The sequence below is a fragment of the Nannospalax galili genome, unplaced genomic scaffold (genome assembly GCF_000622305.1).
Source record: "Nannospalax galili isolate Female #2095 unplaced genomic scaffold, S.galili_v1.0 scaffold375, whole genome shotgun sequence".
Classification (NCBI taxonomy): domain Eukaryota; kingdom Metazoa; phylum Chordata; class Mammalia; order Rodentia; family Spalacidae; genus Nannospalax; species Nannospalax galili.
The window spans coordinates 1413644-1422205 of record NW_008337054.1 but is presented as its reverse complement, the minus strand read 5'-3'; the positions used below and the strand labels follow the sequence as shown (position 1 = coordinate 1422205).

Sequence of the window (8562 nt, the reverse complement as noted above, 5' to 3'; positions counted from 1 at the left end):
TAGAATAAGGACTGGAGAGATGGCTCAGTGGTTAAGAGCACTGGCTGCTCTTCCAGAGAACCAAGATTTGGTTCCCAGAACCTACTTGGTGACTAAAATCCATCCATAACTCCAGTTCTGGGGTATCCAATACCCTCTTCTGGCCTCTGTAGACATTGAGCAACATAAATGCACAGGCAAACCACTCATAACATAAAATAAAAATAATTTTAAAAAAAGAATAAGCCTCCCTGTTATTCTCACTGGCTGGGTCACCTCCCAGTACCTGGGTTCTCTGACCCACCAACCTGTGGCTACAGTGACCACATGTGCCTCATATAACATGACAGATTAGGCCTTTGTGATACTAAGCCCAATGGATACCTGTGCCAGAGGTGCCCTAGACCTAGACTCCTCTTTGAAACAGCACCAGATTGGTCATAGCCACATTCTACAGGTCTTCATTTCCATGAGAAAAAGTTTTAAGAGACCGTCTTTAATAGGGTCAACATAGTAGTTGCCTTGGACAGTGGCATTTCTGCTCATCTAACCTTAATGAAAAGATTCACTTTGGGTGTCACAATCATGAAACTCCACTGCTGGTCATTCACACAGTGTTCCACCCGTGTGTTCACCAAAGCAGATCTTCTGGTACAATACTGACAGTCTTTTTGAAATATATCACTTTGGATGTCACAGTCATGAAACTCCTCTGCTGGTCACTTACACAGCGTTCCACCTGTGTGTTCACCAAAGCAGATGCTCTGGTACTCACAATATCGACAATCTTTTTGAAAGAGAAGAATTGTGAACAGCTACAGACCCAGCATGGTTGATTTCAGTTCTGGAGTATATCAGGCCTCAGTTGAAACATACATGCCTTGCCTTGAAACATGTCATGCCTTGCTTCTGAGAAAGGTAACTTTGATTGTGGGGACCAGGGCTTACTGGACACCATTTTAGTAGCAGCTGGGCAACAACAGATACCAGAAAACACCTGCCATTTATTTATAACCTGAACAGCATTTTTACATACTACTGTCTCTTAGCATTTAAAAACTGTTCAGTGCAAGTGTCAAATTTGTATGTTTCCTTCCTGGGCTGAATCAAGCTATGGAGTTGTATCTGTGATCCCCAAGTCAGAAGTGAATCCTAGGATTCCACCGTCACTCATCAGAGTGTCTGAACCTGTGTGGAACATCTTCGTCACCAGTCTTTACCACTACCTCAAATTTTGGCCTTGTCAAAGACAGCTGCTCATACCTAACTACAAAACGCATCTCAAGAGCCACATTACATCTGTCTCGGTGCCAGTTTCCTGTGTCCACTTCACAGGCATTTATTTCTGACCTTGTTTCTAGAGCTGGTTGAAAAGTCTGTTAGAGTTGTTAACACTTTCACTAAAACTCATCAGATGAGAGCTTTTGTCAGCACAACAGCAAAGAACTGGGCAAAAGTTCTGAAGTGGTAATTCTGTTATATGGACAGTGTTCTTTTTTAACCCTAATCTCAAAGTTTCTCAAGTCTGCTGATTTCCAACATGTATGGTATAGAAAACCCGACATTACGATACTAAAATGACTATTATGAACTAAAGTGCTGCAGAACCAGGCTCCAAATCCATCTCCCTTCAGAATAGGACATGGCATGCTGTTACCCAGCCTGCACCCTAACATGCTTGTTACCCTTCACCCTGCACTTTAGAATTGGCCAAAGGCTATCAGAAAGGTAATTCTGCCTTCAGGTAATAATAGCCTTATCAACACTGCTGAGGGATTCCAAACAAACAATAACTAGCCTCAGCTCACCAGTTTTCTATGTACCGTTAAGGCATAGTTGCTTCATTCACGAGTTGCTTTTGTTCAGTTGTATTTGAAAACCACAATGTCTTTAGATGGAGGCTTGCAGTATTCCTGTGTGTAAAAAATAAAAACTCAAAAAAGAATGAATAAGAGATAGAAGGCTTTGTGGTGCATTCCTGTAATCTCAGCATTCAGGATGCTGAGGCAGGAGGATTACAAGGCTAGGGTTAGCTTGGACTGCACAATGAATTCTACGCCAGCCTTAGCTACACAATGAGATCCTGTCTCGAAAAACTAATCACATAAATATACATCATATGATTAATATTTTATGTTGGTTACATGTTACAACACTACCATTATGAGTATATTTATTAAATATAATATTTCAAATAGTTTCTCAGCTTCTTTTTTATATGGCTAAAAAGTTTTAATTACTGTGTGGCCGATGTTCTATTCTAGTAGAACACTGGTCATTTCAGTATTTATGTTTCTAGGTAAGATTGTTTTCCTTGACTCCACATTCCTAAATCTAGCTGCCTCCAACTTGCCTTTTCATATTACCTATTGTGTAGGTAACAACTACTCTCTCAGTTCTTGACTCACATTGCCATGCTGGGACTGGGACTCTGCTGTTCACACAGGCCCTAAATGTCATCATCACCCTCCAGTGTTAGTGCTCTCCACCCTGCCTGCAGCAGTTGGTTTCAGTTTCCAGGCAGTCAGTTCCATGCCCCTCTCCACCCAAACTCCAGCACCAGCCTCGGCTCCCAGTCCAGAGATCTGGAGATCAGGGTCCCAGCTCTGAGGGTCTCTTTCCCAGCTCCGGGATCTGAACACCCAGCCCTTCTTTCTGTCAGAAGCCTTATCAATAGGTGCTGCACTCTGCAGTTACTAATTGTACTTTGCCTTGGTTTTTCTCTTTCAGTCTTAAATTTTCTCCATACTTAAATCCTTCAATTAAATTCTGTTCATCAAACCTGTGTGATTTCTATTTACTTGACCAGAATTTGACTAATACATACAGATTGTGCAAACAGAACATGTCCAAAACCAAGCTCAAACTCTTGTTCAGAATGGGATCCTTTCTCAGTACTCACCATCTTGGTGAATGAACACCAGCCACTTCCATGTTCCTACTGTTCTTAGTAAGCACTGGATGCCACCCTTACGCATGCATGTGTATTGACACTGCCTATCCATTTCACCCGTGAATGGTATTCACCTCCCTCAATGTTCTGACTCTCCACAATCCACTTCCTTGTTGGGTTTTTTATGGGACAACTTACCTCACCCACTCTAACCTCCTTACAATCCATTCTGCCCCTGCAGCATGGCGGATCAATTCAACGGCCCACTTGATCTTGATCATGCAACTTCTTTCTTTAAAACTTTGCCCCAGCTCTCGCCCTTTCCCCCCTGGTTAACGCCTCCACTCTGCCCTCAGCTCAAACAGTTCCATTAAGTTGTCTGACACCAGGATGAAGGGCTAGGTGTCAGATCCCCAGCAGGCAAAGAGACAGGGAAAAGAGGCTCCAGATTAATGTACTTTTCACTAAAACATCTAAGATGGCTGACTTCCCGATTCTGCTCCCTCTCCAAGACAAAGACTTCCTGGGCTTTTCCCCCTCAATAGAGGGGTGGGACTTTCAAAACTGCAATGGCCAGAACCAATCAGCTTCCCTTTCTTTGCCTGGATTATCCAATCTCTTTCCGTGGTGCTAACCAGTCAGTTCTGAGGCAGAAAGGGAGCTCACACCACCCAGATATATTGGACAGCAGCTCTGGATTCCCTCTCCACCTTGGGGAATGTCTGTGTGTGTGTGTGTGTGTGTGTGTGTGTGTGTGTGTGTGTGTGTGTGTGTGTGTGTGTGTGTGTGTTCTGTGTGTGTGTCTGTGTCTGTGTGTGTGTCTGTGTCTGTGTGTCTGTGTATGCTTTGTTGTGTGTCCGTGTGTGTGCTTTGTTCTGTGTATGCTTTTTTGTGTACTTATGTTTGTGTGATTTGTTATGTGTTTGTGCATGCTTTGCTCTGTGTGCTCCAGGGGTCTACACATGTACTTCTGCTTTCAATAAAATCTACCTAAGTGCTGAGACCTTGCTTTTCCTGTTTTTATTCTTTTTTTTTTAATTAAAAAATGGTTTTGAGAATTTCATATATAAGTACTATATTTACATCATTTTTACCTCTCCCTTTCTATCTCCAACTCCTCCCATGTCACCCTCTCCATCTCAAATTCATGACTTCCTTAATGTTTGTTTGATGTTGCTCATATGCACATGTGTTTAGGGCTGGTCACTTGGGATTGGATAACCTACCAGGGAGCTGGTCCTTGGAGGAAACTGATTCTGCCTCTCTTAATAGCCATGCAGCTCTCTATCTGGAGGTTAGACCCTGTGACATTTCCCCCACCGACATTGACATGTCAACTTGTATCATTGTGCAGCTCTTGCTTAGGCAACCATATTATTGAGATTTCATGGGTGCAGCTTTCCTGAAACATCTAGAAAATGCTATTTAGCAGTAGATGTCCTGGTCATCTGGCTCTTACAGTTTTTCTTCTCCCTTTTCCCAATGTTCTATGAGCTTTGGGTATAGGAGTTGCATTGTAGATGTACCAATTGGGACTGGGCACCATATGTTCACTGGTTCTCTGCCTTTTGACCAGGTCTGGATCTCTGTAGTAGCTTCCCTCTGTTGCAAAAAGAAGCTTCTTTGATTAAGTGTGAAAATTATACTTATGTATGGTTATAAGGATAAGTATTTAGAATACAGTTAGAAATTATATTGGTTTAGTAAGGTGACAGTCCTAGATACTCCTCTAGGGTTTATGCCTCTCCAGCCATGGATATTTGGGTAGGTTTACAGTACCAGACATGAATTACCTTCTAGTAAGTGAAACTTAAGTCCAATTAGACAGCTGTTGGTTACCCAAGATAAAAGTGCCAGCCGGGCGTGGTGGTGCATGCCTGTAGTCCCAGCACTTGGGAGGCAGAGGCAGGCAGATCTCTGTGAGTTCAAAGCCAGCCTGGTCTACATACTGAGTTCCAGGACAACTGGGGCTACAGGGAGACCCTGCTTCAAAAAAAGACAAAAAAAAGTGTCATTATTGCACCACTGGTGCTATCATGCAAGGCCAATCATTGTTATGATCATAGGCTTTACAGATGTGTAGGGCCATTGACTGGTTTTCTCCCTTGGCAGCTTCCACAGCAACTTATAATACTATGAGAGCTGGTCCTCAGGGAGGAGGCTTCCAGGTCAATTCTAGCTTGATCACTCCAAGTTCTGGGTCCAAACTATGTGCTGTCTTTGGCAACAGGGTCTTGCTTTCAAGTTCTAGGAGGCAACCAAGGAAAATGACAATAGCCTATATTGTTTTGAGAGTCTCTTGGATTCCCAAACAACACAAAGGGAGGTTTCCCATGCTTGGCACTGTTAGATAGTAGATGGCTCTTTAGGGAAGCATAATTGTCATTTTTGTGGCATAACTCCATACACACACACACACACACACGTGTGTGTGTGTGTGTGTGTGTGTGTGTATATGTGTATGGAAATTTCAGTTTCAATGTGGTTGGCATGTAGCATTATCTTGGAACATGCTACCTGTCCATTGTGTGTGTGTGTGTGTGTGTGTATATGTGTATGGAAATTTCAGTTTCAATGTGGTTGGCATGTAGCATTATCTTGGAACATGCTACCTGTCCATGTATTTATGTCTTTGATGCTGTCAAAAAGAGGCCTAGGGTTGCAGGAACCAAATTTTTTCTCCACTGATTTAAAGAGTAAAAACTTTTCATTTTCTTTACAGCTAAATAGAACTCCTTTGTGTCTATGTGCCACATTTTCATTACCTATTCATCATTTGAAAGACAGGTTGTTTCCATTTCCTAGCTATTGTGAAAATTATATAAATATATATGTATAATTTCCGAAAACCATATATAAACTACATAGTTTAGTGTATATATTATATATCATATATATTTTTAAAGTAAGCTTATATAATAATGTTTTTCTACGGGTTTTCAAACATCCTTCATATTATTTATCTCTTTCCTCCGAATCTCTCTGTACTTCCTTCCTCTCTTCCCAGTAACATCAGCCCACCCCTATTTTCCTCCTGTCTCCCTTGATAGTGCTTCAGTCCAACTGTCCCCTCTCTAGATCCTTCTTCTGCTCCCCCCATGGTCCCTTTCCACTTTCCTGATTTATGCAGTTACTTGAGGTTATATACTCACATCTAAAAGTTTGAAGTTAAGATCCACAAATAAAAGAGAGCATTCATCCTGCGTCTTTCTGGGTCACCTCCCTCAGTGTAATGTTTTCTCGGTATCCTATACAGAGTTACTTGATCAGCCATTTTCCTTGCTGCTCTTCCACAATAGCTAGGAAATGGAAACAACCTGGCTGCCCTTCAACCGATGAATAGGTAATGAAAATTTGGTACACAGACACAAAGGAGTTCTACTGAGCTGTGAAGAAAATGAAACCTTTTTACTCTTTAAATAAGTGGAGGAAAAGAAATATATTCCTGCAACCCTAGGCCTCTTCATGACAGCATCAAAGACAAGAATACATGAATAGGTAGCATGTTCCAAGGTAACAATGCTACATGTCAAACACATTGAAATTTCCCAAAATAATCCTGCAAGTCTAATCAACATACCCAATAAAAAGTGGCATAATTTGATACTAAAACTTAATGGAAGCACAAAATAACAAGCCAATTTCATTAATATGAAAGCAAAAACTTTTATTATACATGTATGTGTATAATGTATATGTGTTTTCAAATGTGTGAACACACATGTGTGTGAAGGTATGCTTTCATACACATGTAAGTGCTTGTGCTTGTGAAGGCCCAAAAATTAATGCCAAGTGTCTTCCTTAATTTCTCTCAATTTTATTTACTGAGTCTCTCACTAACTTTTTCTCTTTATTTATTGAGTCTCTCACTAACTCAGAGCCTAGGGCATTTCCTCCTCTGCTTCCTGAATACTGGGATTACAAGTTGGGTACCACATCTGCCTGGCATTAATATGGGTTCTGTGGATCTGAATTTTGGCCCTTATGATTGTATGGCAAACACTTTATCCTCTGAACCATCTTCCAGTCCCCATAAAAATTCTTTTAATAAAGCAGAAAAGAAAAAGTTCCTCTCCTTTGATGAGACAGTACACTGTGGCTTTGTAGAATTTCGGAAAAGGAAACAACATTGGGGGCCAGGAAGATGGCTCAGTGATTAAGAGTTGACCTTGTAGAGGACCTGGATTCAGTTCCCAGCATCCACATAGCAGCTCACAACTGCCTGTAATCCCAGGTTCAGGGGATCTAATGCCCTCTTCTGACCTCCATGGGCACCTGCACAGTAATGGAACACATACAGAGAAGCAGATACACACACATACACATACATAATTTCTTAAGCATTGAGAACTTAATAAAACTTATTTTGCTAATTAAATAAAAATTCGATTGTGATAATTAGCTTTAATTGTCAACTTAACACAATCTAGAAACCTAGGAAGAGAGTCTCAATGAGGGATTGTCTAGATCAGCTTAGGTGCACATTCCCTGGGTTTGGGTCCTGGACTTTCTAACAGAAGAGGAAACGAACTGAGTGCAAGTACCAGTGCATTCATTCTCTGTTTATGACTGTTAATGGGATGAGCTGCTTCAGTATTCTGCTACCTTACCTGCCCTGCTACGATGGAACCTGGAACTGAGAGCTATGATAAACTCTAAGTTGCTTTCATCAAAGTATCTATCGCAACAACAAGAAACAAAACTAATAGAGAAATACATGTCTATTTCTGTTGAAGACACACTTGCTAAAGAGTATGATAAAAAAAAATATCAATCGAGACATTATATATAGTCCCAAGAAATAAAACCAAAACAAGAAAAATCATTGTTTCCATCATCAAAGAATAATGCAACAAGACCAAAAGAAAGTGAAAGATAAACACCAGGTCGGGGATGATAAAGCTCTGACAATGGGGTCATCTGCCTCTTAGACAGACCACTAACAGTAAAAGTTCCTAACTAAAATAGCCTTAATATAACTTCCTCTTGTCAAAGGTATTCATAGGTTCTAATAATTAATTTTAATGAAGACAATTGAGATTAACTGTATAAAACTGTAGTAAGTTGGTAACTTGATATCAGTTGCTCTTGTAATTAGATTTTACAATGTATATCATAAAAGTTTTAACAGCTATTAAAGAACTAAGCTAAAATATGGCATACAGTTTTTTAATTTCTTATATATGTTGTTAAAATGTTTTCATTATTGACTAGTGTGGGCAGTCATGACCAGTTACAGTAGAACGATCAAAATATGTGTGCATTAAATTCACAATAAAAGAAATAAGGGGTCATAACCGCTGAATCAATTGAAATAGCTTTAGTGTTAGTAGCAAAATTCTATTCTTTAACCACCACCATGTTGGAAAAAAAAACTGAGCTATTTCACAGAACTAAAGTAAAAGCTGAGCAAGGAAGTTGAAGCAGGCCTCAGCAGCAGGAGCGCTCAAACCTCCTGGAGTACACAACCAGCTAGTTTGTCCACTCCAGTCACCTTCCACTTCTGAAAATCTCCTATCAGCCTCTAAGGAGAGAGCTGATGAGCCCCGCTTTAGCAGGTTTTTTATCTTTGCTAGGCTCAAGTAGCCAGTCCAACACTGAGTAGTTAGCACTGGCATGGCCTTACAAAATGGAGAAACACTGTGTCTACCACAATTCAAAAGTCCAGAGTCCTGGTTTATATATATATA

At 40.6% G+C, this 8562-nt stretch overlaps 1 pseudogene; it reads left to right on the top strand.

Annotated features, from left to right (window-relative positions):
• The first annotated feature begins 322 nt into the window (after positions 1-322).
• Positions 323-1084, top strand: LOC115070154 (annotated as a pseudogene).
• The last annotated feature ends 7478 nt before the right edge of the window (positions 1085-8562 follow it).